Below are 21,089 nucleotides of genomic sequence, written 5' to 3'. Positions count from 1 at the left end.
GCCACATTTCACTGTTTTGAGTCTTCCTCCAGGATTTTGACGATATTGTTTCCCCTCAGGAATATTTCTATTTCATGTGCCAGGAAGCTGGCTGCACTGCACTTTCTCTGTAGCTGTAACACTTTACTCTGTACTGTTATTGTTTTTACTTGTACTACCTGAATGCACTCTGTACTAACTCAATGTAACTGCACTGTGTAATGAATTGACCTGTACAATCAGTATGCAAGACAAGTTTTTCACTGTACCTCGGTACAAGTGACAATAATAAACCAATACCAATACCAATAAATCTGCTCAGATCTCTTGTGCATGCCAAAGTTTCCACTCAGAGAATTCATTCGCAATCACATTAGATCAATGTCTGGCTACTGTCTCAAGTAGAAACATTGGATGCTTATGGCTAATGTAGTGTTTATAGACTCTTTAGTTCTGCTATTTGCAAAGACAAATAAAAGAAGTAGAGTTAAACAAAACATCCCTTATTGAAAGCAGTAAGCACTCAACTAACATAGTGTCATATGCATGGAAACAGACCCTTTGGCCCAACTGGTCTACGCTGATGGTGTTGCTCAGCCAGCTAGTCCTGTCTGCCTGTGTTTGTCCCATAGCCCTCTAAACCTCTCCTATCCATGTCTTTTAAGTATTGCTAATGTACCCACCTCAACCACTTTTTCTGGCAGCTCATTCCAAATATGCACCATCCTTTGTGTGAAGAAGCTGCCCCAATGTCCCTTTTAAATCTCTCGTCTCTGATGTTAAACCTATGCCCTCTTGTTTTTAGCACCCCCTCCCTGAGAAAAAGACTATGTGCTTTCACCCTGTCTATGCCCCTCATGATCTTATATATCTCCATCAGGTCACCCCTCAATCTCTTATGTTCCAGGGAATAAAGTCCTAGTCTATGCAACCTCTCCTTGTAACTCAGGCCCCCAAGCCCAGGCAACATTCTGGTTAATCTTTTTTGCACTCTTTCTAATTTAATAACATCTTTCCTATAACAGGGCGACCAAAACTGTACACAATACTCCAAGTGAGGCCTCACCAATGTCTTATATAACTGCAACATAACTTCCCAACTCCTATACTTAATGCCTTGATTGATGAAGGCCAGCGTTCCATCAAAAGCTATTTCACATAGTACACTTCCAGATGTGCATCACACTTGTACATCTCGAACATACAACAGTACAGCACAGTACGGGTCCTTTGGCCCACGATGTTGTACCGACCTAAATAAACCTACCCCATGATCAACCTAACCCTTCCCTCCTGCACAGCCCATAACCTTCCATTTTTCTTACATTCATGTGCCTATCTAAGAGTCTTTTAAATGTCTCTGTTGTATCAGCCTCAACCACCATCCCGGCAGTGCGTTCCAAGCACCCACCACTCTCTGTGTAAAAAACCTACCTCTGACATCTCCCCTAAACTTTCCTCATTCACCTCAAATGGATGTCCTTTGGTATTGGCCATTGCCACCCTGCGAAAAGGGTGCTGGCTGTCCACTCTATCTATCCCTCTCATAATCTTATACACCTCGATCAAGTCGCCTATCGTCCTCCGTTGCTCCAAAGAGAAAAGCCTGAGCTCGCTCAACCTTTCCTCATAGGACATGTTCTCTAATCCAGGCAGCATCCTGGTAAATCTCCTCTGCATGCTCTCCAAAGCTTCCACATCCTTCCTATAATGAGGCAACCAGAACTGAACACAGTAGTCTCAGTGTGGTCTAAGCAGAGTTTTGTAGAGCTGCAACATTAACTAGCAGCTCTTGAATTCAGTCCCCTGACTAATGAAGGCCAGTACACCAAATGTCTCCTTAACCACCCTATCAACTTGTGCGGCAACATCTGACTTAATTATGGGAACAGATGCATTTCAGATTACGTCTCACTACACACAATGCTCCTTTTGGAGCATTGCGGGGGAAATAAGACCATCCTGCCCTGGGAGGAACCATCTTTAGTTACTCCTGGGACAACTTTTGTGATGCAGCACTTGGCTGCAACCCTGCTAAGGTTAATCCCAAATTTGTCTTTTATCCTTTGGGCTCAGCATTCATGATCTACTCCACTCACTGATATCACAGATATCTTAACCCTCTGATCCTGCGAGACTTTCCAATGCAGGCCCTGATCTTCACTTCCTTCTCTGATATCCAACTCTGCTCTCTACCCCTACCTCCAGCCTACCTCCTTACTGATCACCATCCCAGGCTCTGATGCCAATAGAGAAACCTCTTCTCTCCCTTCATTCCAATCTTAATTTGCAATGAAACTCAACAGCAGTCTCTCCCAAACCCAATCATTTACCTAAATTCAAGTTCAAGTTTATTGTTATAGGCATACATTCACATGGTATAATTGCCATGAAAATTAGCTCTTTGCAGCAGCAGCATAGTACATTACGAACATGACAAACATAAGTTAAGAAAAACTTAAATTAACAAATAATACCTAAGATAAGATTTCTTTATTAGTCACATGTACATCGAAACACACAGTGAAATGCATCTTTTTGCGTAGAGTGTCCTGGGGGCAGCCTGCAAGTGTTTCCACGCTTCCGGTGCCAACATAGCATGCCCACAACTTCCTAACCCATACGTCTTTGGAATGTGGGAGGAAACTGGAGCACCCAGAGGAAACCCACGCAGACACGGGGAGAATGTACAAACTCCTTGCAGACAGCGGCGGGAATTGAACCCAGGTCACTTGCTCTGTAATAGCATTATGCTAACCACTACACCACCGTGTGTGCCCTAAAGGCTGCCACTGCGGTCAGGGTACATGACAAAAAAAAATGACATTCGTGCAAGTTGAGAGAGAGAAAAAGAAATATAGTCTAAGGTAGTGTTAGGGTTTTTCAAGTTGGTTGAAGAACCTGATGGCAGTGGTGAAGAAACTGTTGTTGAATCTTGAGGTGTGGGTCCTCAGACTCCTGTACCTCCTGCCTGATGGCAGCATCGAGAAGAGGGCATGGCCCGGATGGTGGGGGTTCCTAATGATGGATGTCGTCTTCCTGAGACATCACCTCTTGTACATGTCCTGAGTAGTGGGGAGAGCTGTGCCCATGATGGAACTGGCTGAGTCCACTACTCTCCAAAGCCTCTTGCACTCCTATGCATTGGATTTTCCATACCAGGCCATGATGCGACCAGTCAGAATGCTTTCCACTGTACATCTTTAGATGTTTGTCAGAGTCTTCGAATAACATGCTAAATCTTCTTAAACTTCAAAGAAAGTAGAGATGCTGGTGCACATTCTTCATGGTTCCATCTAACGTACTGGGCCTAGTAGTATCAATAGCATCCCAATCAAAAGCAGCCCAATCCCTCCACTTCCAAACCCCAACCCACTGAGATCTTCATGATGCTGAACGGTAGATTTGTGTGAGAAAGTGCAACCCATTAGGTTTCACAAGATCTTTCAAATGCTGTTCTCCTATTGCAATGAATCTTTCACATTTTCCTTGCACCCTTCCCTCCACCAACAACAATCACTGCCACTCCCCCGTCACCACTCCACATGGACACATGCACATACACATATACCCACACACAGAATAACATCACTAACTATTCAAGGGACTGGACTAATGATTTTTTTTGCAGCGTGGCAACAGGCCCTTCCGGCCCAACGAGTCCGCACCACCCATTTTAAACCCATATTAACCTGCCCGTACGTCTTTGGAATGTGATTCTGAGACTGATTTCAAATCCCAATTTGTCAACAAGAACATTGAATTCAATTAATTAAATTAATCTGGAATTATGAAGCTAATGTTATTAATAATACTTAGAAAACTACAGCAGTTTTGTTAACGACCCATCTGATTCACTGATAACATACAATGCAGTCCTAGCCTGGTCTGAGTAATGTGCCTTCAAACTCACAGCCATGTGATTGATTCTTCATTGTCCTCTGAAGTGGCCAAAGAAGCCATTCAATTCAATGTCAGTTTGAGATGTTAATAAATGCTGGTCTTGCCATTAATATCCTGAACCCATGGAAGAATTGTTTTCAAAAACTGGGTTTAAAATAGTACAGATCCTCCCTGGGTTATGAATGCCTGATTTATCGACACCCAGTACGTATGGACGAGTGTTTGGGAGACTGGTGGGATGGATATAGATGTATTTGCCAGCTCCTGTGGGACTGCAGGCATCTTCTGCCAGATGGGAATAGGGCATTTTCACTGGAAATACTCAGCAAGTCAGGCAGCATCTGTGGAGATAGAAAACGAATTAACATTTCAGATTGATAACCTTTCCATGATATTTTTGAGTATGGTTAATTGTAGGAACAATTACTATAGAAATTTAGAAAAAAGTGCACAATCTAAAGTTTCCCCTGAATTATTATTTTGTAAAATTCCATGGTTTTAACAAAACCTCCTTACTAATTATTTTTTCCACATTAGAAATGTAAAATTCCAGGCTGAGGAATTTTTAGCATAATGGATTCATGTTTAAAAGGAATAAGACTACCTTTATAAATCACTTTCAATCTGCAGTGGACATCCCTCAATATCATTTTATAATAAATACCACATATGTTACGAATGTTATGTTTAGCCACAGAAACAAAAATATTGAAAAAGCTTTTTAAAAGATCATTGGAAGACTGCAAAGCAGTTTGAGGGCTAATCTAATTGAGGTTTGATCAAGCAGGTATGAAGAAATTATTTAATCTGATGCAAAGTAGTGAACGTACTGACATAACCTTAAAATTAGGGTTAGGATGACATCAGGATATATTTCTTCAAACAAAGCTTAGCAGAAATTTGGAAGTCTCTGTCCTAAAATAGCTATGAAAGCAAAAACAATTTAATCATTCATTTTGCTTGATGAAGTTGCTAAGGATATGGATGCTTTGACAGGAAAATGCGTTTGAGGCACAGATCAGCAGACCCAAAGCACTAAATAACCACATGGGACAGGACCTAGGAAAGTAAAAGAGGAAAAAGAGAAACAAAATCCATCATTCCTAAAATTGAACACAATATTCCAGGTGAGGTCGCGCCAAGGAGTCATGCATGTGGCCATATTGCTTTCTTAGTTAATTGTTTATTGAGATAAATTATTCCTATGTGATATCTTTAGAAAAGGAAGCATAAAGTGGAAAAAAAGGAAAACATTTATTGACTTCTGTTGCAGACACACCGGCCCTAACATTTTACCTGCATTTTCTTCTCTTATACAAGAAAGGGAGATAATGTGAGGTGAACATTGACAGAAACATGGAAATGTACCAAAGTAAAAAAAGTACTGGTACAGCTTTAAAAGCATTTAGAGTTTGCTGTGTGGAGAGTGTCAGAAGCCTGAGAATTAGTTACAAAGTTGTAACAGGTCATGTTAATCATCACAGCAGAAAACTGACTGATCTTGCAATGAGGAGCTGATTGGCTCCCCTGTTGTGTATTTGGGGTCTTCTTGGACTGTTTTGTAAGTTATTGCATCAAGTACTGTGGATAGAAGCATCAAGGAAACGTATCTATTTTTCGTGTCAGTCAACTCTCAGCTGAATCATACAATACTGCGACAGTTAACTGTGTAACATAATTGCTTAAGGTCTATAACAACCTTAGACTCTAGACACAAGAGACTGCAGACGCTGGATATGTCCAGATCCCATGCAGGAAGCTGACAAACAAAGTACGCTCCAAGGAATAAAATCCCAGCCTGCTCAATCTCTCCCAATAACTCAAGCCCTCGAGTCCTGGCAACATCCTCGTAAACATTTCTGCACTCTTCCCAGCTTAATGGCATCCTTTCTATAGCAGGGAGATGAAAACTGTGCACAATACCACTGTCAATAGCAGCTGGTGCAGCCTCACCAACACCTTGTACAACTGCAACATAATATCCCAACTCCTATACTCAGTCCTCAGACTGATGAAGGCCAGTGTGCCAAACACCTTCTTCACCACCCTGTCCACCTGTGACCCCATTTTCAGGCAATCATGTACCTGAACTCCAAGGTCCCTCTGTTCTACAACACTCCCCAGAGGCCTACTGTTCATTGTGAAAGTTCTACCCTCATTTGTCTTCCCAAAGTGCAACACCTCGCACTTATCCAAATTACACTCCAATTAATCATAGGTAAATGTTGGTAAGTGACAAAAGAGCCAATGGGCATGTGAGAGATCGTAAGAGGCAGGGGAAATGACACTGATGGGATCTACTCTACTGGAAGCTGGCATAAACAGAATGGGCTGAATAGATAAGTATGGCTGGTGTTGACAACAGGGTGCCTATAACCTCTGCATGGCTACAAATTGACTATAACTCTATGGTAATTGTCCAATGGTTGAATAACGATCCTTGGTGTTATCCTTCTTGGGCTAAGACCGATCCCCAGCATTTTATGGCCTTCAAGATCAGTGTGTGAAGATTTAAAACCAAAAATTCTCTTGTGTATGTCAGCTCTTTGGTCATGTACATTAGCTGTTAAGCCCAACTGTTAATTTACAATTGGTGGGGTTGCTACTAAGTTAAGCACCTGTGTCACCTGAAAATGTAGGTGCTCTGAGTAGTAAGTTTGCAGGTGACACAAAAATTGGCAGAGCTGTGGATAACAAGGAAGGTTTTCAAAGGATACAGCAGCATAGAGATCAGTTGGAAATTTGGGCTGAGAAGTAGCAGATGGAGTTTGTGAGGTGTTGCATTTTGGGAGGCCAAATTCAAGAGGAAAGTACACAGTAAATGGCAGGACCCTTAGGAGCATTGATGTACAGAGGGATCTCGGGATGCAAATCCATAACTCCCTGAAAGTGGCAACTCAAGTGGATAGGCTGGTAATGAAGCCATATAGTACACTTGCCTTCATTGATTGGGACATTGAGTATAAAAGTTGGCAACTCATTTTGCAGCTGTATAAAACATTGGTTAGGCCACATTTGGAGTATTGTGTGCAGTTCTGTTTGCCTCATTACAAGAAGGATGTGGAGGCTTTGCAGAGGGTGCAGAAGAGGTTCACCAGGACAAGATAAGATAAGATCTTTATTAGTCACATGTACATCGAAACACACAGTGAAATGCATCTTTTGCGTAGAGTGTTCTGGGGGCAGCCCACAAGTGTCGCCACGCTTCCGGCGCCAACATAGCATGCCCACAGCTTCCTAACCCATAACTCTTTGGAATGTGGGAGGAAACTGGAGCACTCAGAGGAGACCCACGCAGACACAGGGAGAACATACTTACAGACAGTGGGCGGAATTGAACCCGAGTCGCTGGCGCTGTAATAGCATTATGCTAACCGCTACACTACCGGATGTTGGCTGGATTAGAGAGTATTAGCTATAAAGAGAATTTGTACAAACTTGGATTGTTTTCTCTGGATCATCGGAGGCTGAGGAGCGACCTAATAGAAGTATATAAACTTATAATAGGCATAAGTAGGGTAGATAGTCAGAGTCTTTTTCCAAGAATAGAAATGTCAAATACTAGAGGGCATAAGTCTAAGGTTGGGGGGGGGTGGGGGAGGTTAAAGGAGATTTCTAAGGCAAGTTTTTTTACACAGAAAGTGGTATATGCTTGATATATGCTGCCAGGGGAGACGGTAGACACAAGTGCAATAGCAATGTTTAAGAGGCATTTAGACAGGCACGTGAACTGGTAGGGAATAAAAAGATATGGACTATGTGCAGGCAGATTGGATTACTTTAATTTAGCATCATGAATGGCTCAATGTGGTGGGTCAAAGAGTCTGTTTCTCTGCTGTACTTTTCTATATTTTAACTATTGCAGCATTGTATGAAACATCTTTCAGGAACAGTTGAGACTTGGCCAGAGCTAGCTGATGAGGCAGCATTGGTGGAGAGAAAGACAGTTAATCTCTCAGTTCATTGTCTAGATACCCTGAGAAGATGGTGATAGCCCTCCTAAGTGAGGTAATGCCGCACTATGTTAATGAGGCATAGACAATAAGACTAACATTTCAGAAGTATTTCTAATTCTTTTTTTGTGGGAGGCATCAGCCTAGAACTCTCGGGTTTTGTTATGATACATCCCTTAGCTGAGTAGTCATATGTTTGATTCTTAGATTATTGTGGGTTCAATCATTGCTGTATATTCAAACCATATGAGTTATTCTGACACTACTATGGAATATTGTGGGTGATGCAGAAATGTTGATGACACTCCACTAATCTGTTTACCTTGTTAGTCACAATGAGATCCTGTTGTCTCACGAGGGTGTAAACATACACAAGTTACTATTTTGGGACTAGACCTTTTTTCCCAATTTTATCCCTCAGCCAACCTATTATTTGCCATTGGTGGAACCTTGATGTGTGGAAATTGGCATCTGCATTTCCCTATGTCAAAAGTATTTCATGGCCTGGGAAGTATTTTGTAATGTCCCTAGATCAGACTCCATAATCCTTATGTTGTACATTTATGTAATACTATTAGTTGCCATGTTTCTATTATTAAGCAGCTTGATGGAGGACAACAATTGGAGCTGACAGAACTGTTCACTCCATTAATTCATTGCCTTTAAGACAGGTGGGAAGAAACGCACCGGGAGAATTTACTCTGTTGCTTGCTTGTTAAAGATTCTCCATTGGGGGGCGCTGAGTGCACAGATATTAAAGTCTAGTTTTTCCCCTTCATTGTATTCAATCTGTTGCAAGATTCAAAAGTTAGAAATTCTTGAATTTATAAACCCCTATCATGAATGACTTGAGAATGCCCCACTTTGAAGTGCAGTCACATTTAATATAGCCTACAACTAACATGCATAAAGCAGCTCCTACAAACTGCAATGAGATTATAAGAATAGACTATCTGTTAATTATGTTGATTGATGAATAGAAATTGACCAGGTCAGAGGATAGAACTTTAGTGCTCTACCTCCAAAAATGCAGTGGTATCTTATAAACCACTTAAAAGGGACGGCAGGACATTGGTTTACAGTCTTATCTGAAAGACCATACCTGCAGCATTTCCTTGGTACTGTTTTGAAGTTTTGGCCTAGAATTTGCATGTAGACACAGCCACTTACAAAGTTATACACAGAAAAGGACAAAGATATGTGCATTTGTTTTTAAGGAAATGTACATTCCCTTAAAAACAAACATGCACATGGCACGTAATTACATACAAGTACAAATCTGCACAAACAAATTCTCCTAAGGTCAAGGAAGAAAGAGGAGGGGAGAGGAGCAATTTAGAGAGCATCCTATAAAGTCAAATGGACACCTTCTATGCTGTACAATTCTATAATGTATCTGAATGAGCAGATGAACCAGTGACAAAATAACTTATAAAAGACAATATGTTCCAAAAGAAAAAAGGAATAGAAGATATTGCTCTGTCCTAATTGTTTATATTATCCTTCCAGACATATAAAAAAGACTTAGATTTATATCTGATCTCAACACGTGCCTTGAAATACCTCAATATGCTTTGCATACAAATTGAAATGCTGTGAAGATTGCTATGTAGAAAGCCTAATTAACCCATTGTGTTAAATTCCTAGGTCTTCCATTTCTTCCAGCTTTGATGTAGGGGAGTGATTAGCATATCCAGGAGCTTCTGGATTTAGTTAAATCTGAGGCTACTGAAAATTTTTTTTTAAATCTCTCCAATAATTTCTGTACTTAAGAAGGCATTTGAAGGAAGGTGACTGCAAAAAAGTCTGATATTTATATTATACTGGTGTGTAAGTTGTATTTGGTGCTGGTGAACATGTATTAATGCCTGCATTAAAAATGTACAGACTGGAAATTTGGCCTACTAAATGCCTGAATTAACAGCAGCATCTTATGAATAGTACTTGCCACAGCTTGCACTATTTCACAAAGGAAGCAGTGATTTCACTACACTATGAAAAGTTACTCTTAAATGTTACTGATCTCTGCATTTCCTCATAAAAAGTCCTGCAAACTTTATGACTAAGAGATATCAGAGGAATTTGTCCTTTGCCATATGCACTGGAGGTGCACATATAGTGATGGCTAGGCATTGTAGTATGCTCCCAAAATATTTCTATTTAGTGGAAACAAATTTCCAAGGCACTGTTTATATGTGTATGTGGCTATACTTGTAAGTTATACATGAATATAGTTGATATATAGTCTGTGCATTTAAAATAAGATAAAATAAGATACCTTTATTAGTCAAATGTACATCGAAACACAGTGAAATGCATCCTTTTGCATAGAGTGTTCTGGGGGCAGCCTGCAAGTGTCGCCACATTTCCAGCACCAACATAGCATCCTACGTCCTAACCCGTATGTCTTTAGAATGTGGGAGGAAAGTGGAGCACCCGGAGGAAACACACGCAGACACGGGGAGAACGTACATACTCCTTACAGACAGTGGCCGGAATTGAACCCGGGTCGCTGGCGCTGTAGTAGTGTTATACTAACCACTACATTTATGCCCTTCAGAAATTGTTTATATTAAGTTGCTGAGATCTGGTCTACAGCATCAGTTCCTGAGAAAACCTTTATTGAAGGCCTAGCTATTGAGCTGTCCACAAGGTAAATATTGGACCACATTGGGAAATTGAGTCTCTGCTTATTTATTGAACAAATGGGGTATCATGCACTCACTGAACTGGCATATTGTGGTGAGGCATAGTCAATGTGCCACATTGTAAACTCCAGCCTGGAATTTGCATATCATAGAGGGAATGAAGCTTAAGTGGCTTGGCTGACATTAATTTGCTATCAAGCTTCAACATAGTCTAAACATGCACCTGTTCTGACTTGGCTCAGCCAAACCTTATGTAAGCAGATGATGACTGCTAACTTCAAACATATTTACCTGTCTCTGGATACCCATGTGTATCTGACAAAATTTATGTGCATCCCACAATGTGCATCTGTTTGCTTATCTCTGCTTATCTGTACTTATGAATCTGTTTATGCAATCTGTGCTTACACGGTTGCCTGTATCTGTGTCTTACACAGATGTCTGTGTGTGCATCTCCATATGTATGCGTGTGTGTTTCAGAGAAAAGCATACCAAAAAAAAATTAAAGACGCATTCATGTAGCAGATCTCACAACCTCATCATCCCAAAGTACATTGCAAGCAATGAATGCGGTCTCTATTGACATTTCCTCAACTTTTTGCAGGCCCAAATATCCAGGAGGGAACTCTGAACTTTAGCTGCTAGTGGGAATTGGAGCATGCTGGGCAAAGCCCAAAATTATTGACACAAAATAACATGGTAACTGAAGAAAGCTATTTAGTCTCTCAAGCCTGTTCCATCATCTGATTAGAATTTGGCTGAAATGTGCCTCAGATGCATTTGACTGACTTTGTTCCATTTCTCTTGATTCCCTTATCTAAAACAAACAATCAGTCACAATCTTAAAACTTTTACATGATGCAGCATCCACTGCCTTTTGAGTGCATGAATCCTAGAATCTTGTTAGTCTTTTATGTCGAGAAATCCTTTCTTATTTCAGTTCTGACTGGCTTATCGCCAATTTTAAATTATGTCCCATTGTCCTTGATTTCCCCATCAAAGGATTATAGATTTCTTTTTAGGACTCTGTCTAATCCAATCCCTTTATTGTTACAAGTACAACAGAAGACTGCAGCAATTCCTTTGTTAATTCACTTTAGTAAAAATTCTTAATTAAATTATGCATCCAAAATAAAAACATAGGGAGACCATTACACAGGCCCTCACTTGGGAACTTCTAACATTCTGAAATGCTGGACATGTTTAAACTGAACAATTATCACTTACTTTATCTTCTTGTGTACTTACGTCTCAGAATGTAGACAACACTGCAAAATTCCTATTTGTTGCCAAGCGGTGAGTTCTCAGTATAAACTCGCCATTTGGCCTATCAAGTTTGCTGCAGTTCTTTCACAATCCAATTAGTCACATTACCCTGCCCTTTTTTATATCACCACACATTGTTCTCTTCTGAGTATTTATCTCACACCCTTTTGAAACACATTATTCAATCTCCATTCACCACCATTTCAGGTAACACATTGCAAATTGTAACCATTCTTTATGCAAGGAAAGTTTTTATGTTTATCCCGGTTCTTTTGTTACTCATAATAAAATTTGTTTCTTCTTGGTAGTGACTGCCTCCAGTGGACACTGTTTTCCTTTACTGTATTGTCAAAAGCCTTGATGATTTTAAACAACTTCATCCAATTCCCCCCTGAGCTCTTTGCTCCAAGATGGACAATGCAGAGCTAAACCAATGCAGTATTGAGTTTATAATCAGATCAGCCACGATCTTGCTGGAGGAACTCAGCAGGTCAGGCAGCTTCTATGGAGAGAAATAAACAGTTGACGTTTAGGTTTGAGACCCTTCACGTCGACTGTTTATTTCCCTCTATAGACCTGACCTGCTGAGTTGCTCCAGCATTTTGTGTCTGTTGCCCCAGATTCCAGCATCTGCAGAATCTCCTGTGTCAGCCACGATCTATTAGCCACTCCCTCAGGCAGTGTGTTCCAGGTTCCAACTGAAGGGTTGGAAGGGCTGTTTGACCTACTCTTTTCCCTGATCCCCATATTTGTATGTTTGTAACAATCCTGGCTTCACTAGTCTGTTCATGTAATTCTAATCTCTCAATCATGGAACCTTTCTATTCTAATCCTACAGTTGTCTCCCCAAAGTCCTCAAATCTTTCCTAATGAATAAAGTCCAGAATTCAGAGCATATATTTCCAGTTGAGGTTGCAATACACAGATTAAGAGGATATTGTGGATCGAGGCTTGCAAACAGCAGTTAACATAGAGGAGAAACAAAGGACTTCAGATGCTGGAATCTAGATGAAAAACTCTATGATACTGGAGGATATCAGTTGGCCAGGCAGCATCCGTGGAGAAAAGCAGGCGGTCAACATTTCGGGTCAGGACCCTTCTTCAGGACCTGGAAGAAGGACCTTCAGGGTCCTGAAGAAGGGTCCTGACCCGAAACGTCGACTGCCTGCTTTTCTCCACGGATGCTGCCTGGCCTGCTGAGTTCCTCCAGCATCATCGTGCTTTTCAGCAGTTAACATACAGGCAGTTTCCAGGTTACAACAGGGTTTTATTCCTGACGACTGTTCATAACCCGAACTGTTTGTAAATTGGAAATTAACAAAAACTGCGTCTTGGGGAGATCACTGAAACAGCTACAACGGGAGAAAGGGCAGGTGCAGGAACAACCTCAGCCCTTGGTGCTCCCAGCTCTGCTCAGCTTGACCCAGCCCCCATGTGTTGTGGCTCCGGGGAGGGATGTGGGGGGTGGGAGTGGGTGGGGGTGCAGGGGATGAAGGGTAGGGAGAGAGGTCATGTTGAAATTTGAGATGCCCCATTCGCACCCGGCAGAAGATGCCTGCAGCTGCACAGCAGCCGGCTAATCCATACCCATCCATCCTGCCGGTCTCCCAAATGACTGTTTGTATGTATGTGATGTCCATAAGTCAGGCGCTTATAACCTGGGAAGACCTATAGATGCAGAACTAAAAACAAAAAAAATGCTGGATGTACTCAGTGGGTCAGGCAGCATCTCTGGGAAGAAAGACAGTTAATGTTTGAGGATGTAGATCCTGTTTGACCAAGCATTAAGAATTCTTCGAGGAGGTCGGAGAAAAACTGGAAAGTAAAAAGCCTTTGAGGGGATATACCTAAACTTTCCAAAGGCATTGACAAAGTAATGCAAAATCTGTAAAACTTCAGAATAACTTCATCGAAATGCATTAGAATATCAAAGAATGGCCAAAGACAACAATGTTACAGCTTTATAAAACTTTGGTTAGGCTGCATGTGAAGTATTGCATTGGTCACCCCATTATGGAAAGGATGGAGCGGGTGCTTTGGAGAGGGTGCAGAAGAGGTTTACCAGGATGCTGCCTGAATTAGAGGGCATGTGCTATAAGGAGAGGTTGGACAAACTTGGGTTGTTTTCTCTGGAGCGGCGGAGGCTGAGGGGAGACCTGATAGAGGTTTATAACATTTTGAGAGGCATAGATAGAGTAGACAGCAAATATCTTTTTGCCAGGTTCAAAATATCTAATACTAAGAGTTTATGCATTCAAGATGAGAGGGAGTAAGTTCAAAGGAGATGTGCGGGGCAGGTTTTTTACACACAGAGCATGAGTGCCTAGAATGCGCTGCCAGGGGTTATAGTGGAGGCAAGTACAATAGAGATGTTTAACTTCCTCTTAGATAGGTACATGAATGTGCAGAGAATGGAGGGATATGGACATTGTGTAGGCAGAAGGGACTAGTTTAGATAGGTGTTTCATTACTACTTTAGTTAGTTCAGCACAACATCATGGGCCAAAGAGCCTGTTCCTGTGCTGTACTGTTCTATGTTTTAACAAATACTCACCGGATAAATTGCATCAAGGGGTTGAAATACCGAGTAGGGTAAGACATAACTCAGTATTTGGACTATTGCTGTTTCTAAAGTGGAATTCAGAAACAAAAACAGAAATTGCTGATAATAATTGAGGTCAAGTAACAGCTCCTGAAAGAACAGCAGAGTTAATATTTCAGGACTGTGAATATCTAGAAAATAGGCAATGTGTTAAAAGTTGCAGAGGAGTGATAGAGGAAGAGAGGGAGGAACAAAAGGAATGGTTATGATAGAATGGAGACCAAACGAGAATGGATGATACAGATTGATAGGTGAAGGAGACTTGCTAAAGGCATCTAATCTGTCAGGAGGAGGTGTAAAGAGAGGGAGGACAGGGGAAAGAGAAACAAACAGTAACAGCAAAAATCATATAGAACACAGCAGCTGCTGGAAATCTGAAATAAAAGGAAAGCCCAGCAGGTCAGGCATCATCCACAGAGGGAGAAAAATTGAGTTACATCACAACTGACCAGGGACTGGAAAATAAAAGACTGCCCATGCTGGAAACCTGAAACAGAAAATACTGGTTACACTCAGCAAACCAGGCAGCATTCATGGTGAGAGGAACAGAGCCAATGGCCCAGGTTAATGACAGCCCACTTAGAAAGTTCATCAAGCTGAAATGTCAACCCTGCCCGCCCCCCCTTCCCCACGGGCACTGTCTTACCCAACAGTTCAGAAATGCATTGCAACGTGAACAATTTGCAGATGAGGAGGGAGCTTTAAAATTGTTAAATGGTTTTGATGAAATATCGAATGATAGCAGATAAAACTCCTGCATGCCCTCCAGTGGTAATTTATACTCTTATTATTTCTAGCAGTAATTTATACCCTTGTTATCACTTCTATCCCTCTTGATCTTTCAATAATTTATACTCATACCATCTTTGAGTTTATTTCCTCTTGCTTCATTGTGGCATTTCCTATCTTGATTTTTCTAAGCAACTTACAACATAACTGATTCATGTTAATACTCACTCTCACACTTCTGTAAATTTTTTAAAATCACGAAAAAATTGTTTCCAAGTAATTAGTTCTATGTCATGTTACAGCAAACCCAGTTATGTTTTGTTCCTCTTGGTTGAAACTTGTTGGAACTAGTGTGAATTTAAATACGTACCTGGGATGTCTGTGTTTTACCAGGACCTGTTATAAGGCAGGGAGGTTAAAAGTTGAATGTCACATTTTTCCGTTACTGCTTGTTTGCAAATTTCTCATAATTCTTTTTAACCTGTCCCACTTGGCTATGTATTTAAACATATGATGCTGTTGCCCATGATATTAGTCAGACCCCAGAGGCTGAGAGCTTAAGAGCCATCATGGTTGTAAAATTGAATTCAATAAACCTGGTAATAACGGGTTGGCACCAGAAAATGACCATAAAATCTACATGAATACTGTTAATAATTCACTGATGTCCTTCAGGGAAGTGAACCTGCCCTTCCCATCAAGCCTGGCCTGTTTATACCTCTGATGCCATGGTGGCACAATGGTTAATTTACCCAGAGACCTGGACCCAGAGATTTAGGGATGTGAGTTCAAGTCCCATCATAGAGTCATAGAGAGAAATAGCCCACCATGTTTGCAACCATCAAGCATTTCTTTACACTAATTTTATCTCATTCTTTCCACATTTGGTTAGCGTAATGCTATATGGTGCCAGTGACCCAGGTTCGATTCCAGCTGCTGTCTGTAAGGAGTTTGTACGTTCTCCCCATGTCTGCGTGGGTTTCCTCCGGGTGCTCCGGTTTCCTCTCACATTCCAACAACGTACGGGTTAGGAAGTTGTGGGCATGCTATGTTGGCGCCGGGAGTGTGGTGACACTTGTGGGCTGCCCCAAGAACACTCTATGCAAAAAAGATGCATTTCACTGTGTGTTTCAATGTACATGTGACTAATAAAGATATCTTATCTTATTCTCTCACTCACCTCCACACCAGGGGCAAATTAGAGGCCAATTAGACTACCAACCTGTATTACTTTGGAATGAGGGTGGAAACTGCAGCACCCAGAGGAAACCCTCACTGTCAATGGGAGAACATGTAAACGACAGCACTGGAGATCAGGATTGACCTGGGTCACTGGAGTTTGAGGCAGGAGTTCTACCAGCTATGTCACTGTACGATGGGAAATTTAAATCAAGTTAATTAACAATCCAATTAAAAAAATTAATAAAAAATCCATTAGTCCACTTAATCTAGCCATGAGCAAAAATCAAATGGCTTGGCCTAGCAGCGCATTCAGTTGTATACTCAGTAAGATAAAACCAGACACACCGCCTGCCATTCACCATTGACTATGGCATTTTCTTTCACTTACAACAGAACCCAGTTTCCCTCACCAACAGCTGGAGATTGGGAATGGTGTCCAAATTTTGCCCATGGGCTGGTTGAGCAATTGTTGTACTTACAGATTTGTGCTTTACAGCCAGTGTCCCAGGCTTCTCCATCACAATGCTTGGGTATGCACTGTTCTACTGACTAGTCAAAGAATCACTAGGTAATGCTGAATTCATTACCTTCTCCGGCTGCTCTGTGACAGTGTTAGCTGGGTCTTCCTTTCAAATTCTTATGGTTTGGTACAACTGTGAGGTGCTAGGTCACTTCAAGTCATAGAAATTTAAGGAGGCCTTTCAGCCTGTTGTGTCAATGTTTTCTTAAAGGAAATAAGAAGAAAATTATTGAAATACATAGGTCTGGCAGGATCCATGAAGAGAGAAATTTCACATCTGTCACCTTTCATTACAGCTTTGAATAAGATGCTTAATCACATTTCAAAAGATTATTAAAAGTCAACTATCTAAGCGTGGGGTTGGAGTCACATACATTTGTTGACTTAGGTTGAAGCTACTATCTTGTACACCATTAATCTGATTCTTAATAGGCTGGTAAAGGTAAGATTGGTAATGTTGGATTACATAAACAGCTAAGTATTGAGGGGAAACAAAGGACTGCAGATGCTGGAATCTAGATGCAAAACATGATGATGCTGGAGGAACTCAGCAGGCCAGGCAGCATCTGTGGAGAATAGCAGGTGGTCAACATTTCGGTTCAGGACCTTTCTTCAGGACTGAAGATAGGAAAAGGGGAAGCCCAATATATAGGAGGGAAAAGCAGAGCAGTGAAAGGTGGAAAAAAGAGGGGAGGTGGGGTGGGCACAAGATGGTGATAGGTAGATGCAGGTAAGAGATAATGAAGAGAAGGTGTGGGTTAGGACGGGAGAGCAGATCCATCGGGGGATGGTTCAAAGGTAAGGAGAGAGAAAAAAAGGGCGGGTAGAAAAAAGAAATAGGCTAGGAAAGGGAAGAAAAAAGAGGCATGGTTGGGGGGGGTGTGGGGGGTGCGCAGGGAAAAGGGTGTGGGGATTACTTGAAGTGGGAGCATTCAATGTTCATGCCATTAGGCATGACGAAAAATGAGGTGCTGATCCTTCAGTTTGCACTTGGAATTCTCCTGGCAGTGGAAGAGGCCGAGGACTGTCATATCAGTGATAGTGTGGGAGGGGGAGTTGAAGTGACTGGCAACAGGGAGATCAGTGATAGTGTGGGAGGGGGAGTTGAAGTGAAGTCCCGTTGCCAGTCTCTTCAACTCCCCCTCCCACACTATCACTGATATGACGGTCCTCGGCCTCCTCCACTGCCAGGAGAATTCCAAGCGCAAACTGAAGGAACAGCACCTCATTTTCCATCTTGGAACCTTGAAGCCTAATGGCGTGAACATTGAATTCTCCCACTTTAAGTAATTTCCACACTCGTTTCCTGCTCCCCACACCTCCCCCAACTATGCCTCTTCTTCCCTTTCCTAGCCTATCTCTTTTTTCTACCCACCCTTTTTTTTCCTCTCTCCTTACCTTTGACCCATCCCCCAGTGGATCTGCTCTCCCCTCCTCCCCTGCACCTACCTATCACCACCTCCCATCTTTTGTTCTCTCTCTCTCTCATACACTCTCTCACCCTCTCTCTCTCTCTCTCCCCCCCCCCACCGCCCCCCATAATTGAGCGTCTTGCTGAGCCACTTGAAAAGTCATGAAGAGCCATCAACAGAGAGCTGTGGGTCATCTTGGAACATTTTCTCCAAAAATGTTGTTGCTCTTTATTCCTATGGAGCAACTACCAAGAAATACAACTTGTCTCTAAAATTCATCCTTTACCAATTAAGGTCAAAGTACCCAGTTAAGGTATACCGGATGAGATGTACCCCAGGTTGCTGTGGGAGGCGAGGGAGGAGATTGCGGAGCCTCTGACGATGATCCTTGTGTCGTCCATGGAGACGGGAGAGGTTCCGGAAGATTGGAGGGTTGCGGATGTTGCTCCCTTGTTCAAGAAGGTGAGTAGGGATAGCCCAGGAAATTATAGACCGGTGAGTCTTACCTCAGTGGTTGGTTAGCTGATGGAGAAGATCCTGAGAGGCAGGATTTATGAACATTTGGGGAGGTATAATATGATTAAGAATACTCAGCATGGCTTTGTTAAGGGCAGGTCCTGCCTTACGAGCCTGATTGAATTTTTTGAGGATGTGACTAAGCACATCGATGAAGGGAGAGCAGTAGGTGTAGCGTATATGGATTTCAGCAAGGCATTTGATAAGGTACCCCATGTGAGGCTTATGGAGAAGGTGAGGAGACATGGGATCCAAGGGGACATTGCAGTGTGGATCCAGAACTGCCTTGCCCACAGAAGTAAAAGAGTGGTTGTTGAAGGGCCATATTCTGCATGGAGGTCAGTGACCAGTGGTGTACCTCAGGGATCTGTAGTGGGACCCTTACTATTTGTGATTTTTATAAACGACCTGGATGAGGAAGTGGAGGGGTGGTTTAGTAAGTTTGCGGATGACACGAAGGTTGGGGGTGTTGTGGATAGTTTGGAGGGCTGTCAGAGGTTACAGAGGGACATAGATAGGATGCAGAGTTGGGCTGAGAAGTGGCAGATGCAATTCAACCCAGATAAGTGTGAAGTGGTTCATTTTGGTAGGTCAAATATGTTGGCAGAATATAGTCTTAATGGTAGGACTCTTGGCAGTGTGAAGGATCAGAGGGATCTTGGGGTCCGAGTCCATAGGACGCTCAAAGTGGCTGCACAGGTTGACTCTGTGGTTAAGCAGGCATATGGTGTATTGTCCTTCATCAATCGGGGAATTGAATTTAGGAGCTGTGAGGTATTGTTGCAGCTATATAGGTCCCTGGTCAGACCTCACTTGGAGTATTGTACTCAGTTCTGGTCGCCTCACTACAGGAAAGACGTGGAAACCGTAGAGAGGGTGCAGAGGAGATTTACAAGGATGCTGCCTGGGATGTGGAGCATGCCTTATGAAAGCAGGTTGAGGGAACTCAGCCTTTTCTCCTTGGAGAGACGGAGGATGAGGGGGGACCTGATTGAGGTGTATAAGATGATGAGAGGTATTGATAGGGTAGAAAGTCAGAGGCTTTTCCCCAGGGCTGAATTGGTGGCCACAAGAGGACATGGGTTTAAGGTGCTGGGGAGTAGATATAGAGGAGATGTCAGGGGTAAGTTTTTTACTCAGAGAGTGGTGAGTGCGTGGAATGGGCTGCCGGAAACGGTGGTGGAGGCTGATATGATAGGGTCTTTCAAGAGAGTGTTAGATAGGTACATGGAGCTGAGTAAAATAGAGGGCTATGGGTAAGCCTAGTAATTTCTAGGGTAGGGACATGTTCGGCACAGCTTTGTGGGCCAAAGGGCCTGAATTGTGCTGTAATTGTTCTATGTTCTATCTATGTTCTATGTTCTTTGTAGTTTTAACCAGTGTTTTAACCATCTTCCTTAAAAAAAAAGTGGACATTTTTTTCCCCCAAACATAATGGGACATTCTTTGTCCTAGTCCCTGGCCTCTGGAGACTTAATGGATTGTCTATCAAAATAACTTTGAAATTGCCCATATTTGGTGATGTAACTAGTGCTTCTCTAATGCAGATTTCTTTCTTTATGAAAAAAAAGGCATGTGTTGTACATAAACCAAAGCATGTTCTTTTTGCTCTCATGGCACTCTGGCAATGAGCAAAGGAGTGCTTCTCAGTTCATTATAACACTGGTGCTTCTTCTTACATTGCTTTACATTGGCAGGGATAAACTGCCAGTTTCCATTGTAGCCTTCAAGAAGGAATTGGATAAATATATAGAGCAAGGAAAAATTTGCAAAACCAAGGAGGAAGGGCCAGGGGTGGAATTAGCATGTTGCTCTCATAAAGAACCAGAGCTGCTATGATGGGCCAAATGGCCTTCTTGGTGCTATGACTATTCTAATTCGATGTGCAAATTGACTGTTGTGTTTTTCTTCAGTGTTTTACAGTGTTTTGCAATGTTCCCAGGTGGTGAAAAACAACATGGAAAGAATTGCAGTATTGGGGAAATCCTGTCCTTTAACTTTCTGCAGCTGCACCAATCGTTCTCCCGATAAACTTGGAAAAACTGGCGTCTCTTTTTTCTCATTGTATGGCCCACTTACCCTCATGTTTGCCAATCTTCACACGATCTTCCTTCAATAGGTTTGTAGCTGATTGCAGTTTGCAATTTCAATAATGGCATTAGTCATTATTAAACATGCTGATAATGGATAATCCTTTACAAAAGGATTCGACACTGATGCGATGACAGTGGTGGGGAGTGGGGAAAACGTGCTATCATAGTACCTAGATACAAATATCCCAAAGGTTCTGTGCTGTGCTGGTATCCAAAATGTTGAACAATCAAACAAAATGTTTGGAGCAATAAGTGAACTCTGCACCCTCTGACTGAGAACCAGGAA

The sequence above is a fragment of the Pristis pectinata genome, chromosome 9 (genome assembly GCF_009764475.1).
Source record: "Pristis pectinata isolate sPriPec2 chromosome 9, sPriPec2.1.pri, whole genome shotgun sequence".
Classification (NCBI taxonomy): domain Eukaryota; kingdom Metazoa; phylum Chordata; class Chondrichthyes; order Rhinopristiformes; family Pristidae; genus Pristis; species Pristis pectinata.
The sequence above is the reverse complement of the archived record's forward strand: the minus strand, read 5'-3'. Positions refer to the sequence as shown.